The 1351-nt window shown below is 44.4% G+C and overlaps 1 pseudogene; it reads left to right on the plus strand.

Annotated features, from left to right (window-relative positions):
- The first annotated feature begins 968 nt into the window (after positions 1–968).
- Positions 969–1137, plus strand: LOC111823489 (annotated as a pseudogene).
- The last annotated feature ends 214 nt before the right edge of the window (positions 1138–1351 follow it).

Genomic DNA, 1351 nt, shown 5'->3' on the forward strand with positions numbered 1-1351 from the left:
GCAAGTGGCAGAGAGAGAGCTAGCCCTGTGGGAAGAGGGGTTTTATAGGGGGTTGGAGTAAGGGGAGGAGAAAGGGCTGTGGGCCCTGCCGATTGGCCAGGCGCAAGTCGGTGTCTTGTTACACAGGATGTGGTCATCGCACTTCCCTTGATTGTCATTGGTTAGTTTAAAGAAGTCCTGGGTGTGGCTAGCAGAGGCTTGGGCTTCCGGGAAGAAGCCTTGCCGAGCACATGGCTGCCCAAAACTGGAGGATCCAGGGTAAGATGGAGGGCGTAGCCCTTACCCTGGGGCAAGATGGAGGGCGTAGTCCTCGCCCTTTCAGTGCCGCGTCACATATAGAAATTTTTTGATATTTGCAACCACGGTAAAACAAAGACTTATATTTTTGATATTTATTTTATATATTTAAATGCCATTTAACAAAGAAAAATAAACCAAAAAAATGAGTTCGTGTGTCACCTCTGACACGCGTGTCATAGGTTCGCCATCACTGGGTTAAAGCATGACTCATGCTCTGATAATTCTATTAACAAAGATTTGCAATGGACTCCCTGTCCCAGTAGCGAATTTCACCGTGATCTAACTGTAGGTATTAAAACCTTCATTGGAGTCTGTTATCATCTGATTCTTTGAGGTATTAGTTATTATAAGTATATAAATTTAATGTGCCTATAGTTGATTTCTGTATATGATATTATTTGTTACTTTGCCAGCTTGCTTTTGAGAGATTCAGTTTTTTGTATGACTGTTGGTGTGTTTTTTATCAGCCTCTAATTGTGATTGAACAAGAGGCAGAGGGTAGGTTCAGTCAGTTAAATTCAGCCAGTTTCCCTGGAGATATGACCCAATCTAAATTCCCTAAATAATTTCTAAAAAAACCTGCAGCCTTGGCAGAACCACCGCAAACTCTGATGTCCACGTGCCCCTAAATTAAGATCTTCGCTGGTGGATATTTAAAAACACATAACATCGCTTCTCGGCCTTTTGGCTAAGATCAAGTGTAGTATCTGTTCTTATCAGTTTAAAAACACATAACATTCAGGAGCCCAGCAGTTGGTTCCAGACATCCGAGGGATCAGCTTGCAGATTAGTCAAATGATCTGTGGCTACATTAAGGGCATATTAATTCAGCGTTGTCGGGACACTGGATTGGGGTCATGAAAACAGTTCCTTCCTGTGTGTATGGTCACCTAGAAAAGCTGCTTCTGTTACTAAATGCACCCTGAGTCCATCATTTTAAAAGGCCCACTGAGCACACATGATGTCCAGTGGCCTGGCTGGCACCACGGACACAGAGGTGACGCTGAGGCCAGCAGTCCCTGCCCAGGTGTGAGCCACAGTCCACCTTGGC

Source organism: Myotis lucifugus, unplaced genomic scaffold (genome assembly GCF_000147115.1).
Source record: "Myotis lucifugus unplaced genomic scaffold, Myoluc2.0 scaffold_510, whole genome shotgun sequence".
Classification (NCBI taxonomy): Eukaryota; Metazoa; Chordata; class Mammalia; order Chiroptera; family Vespertilionidae; genus Myotis; species Myotis lucifugus.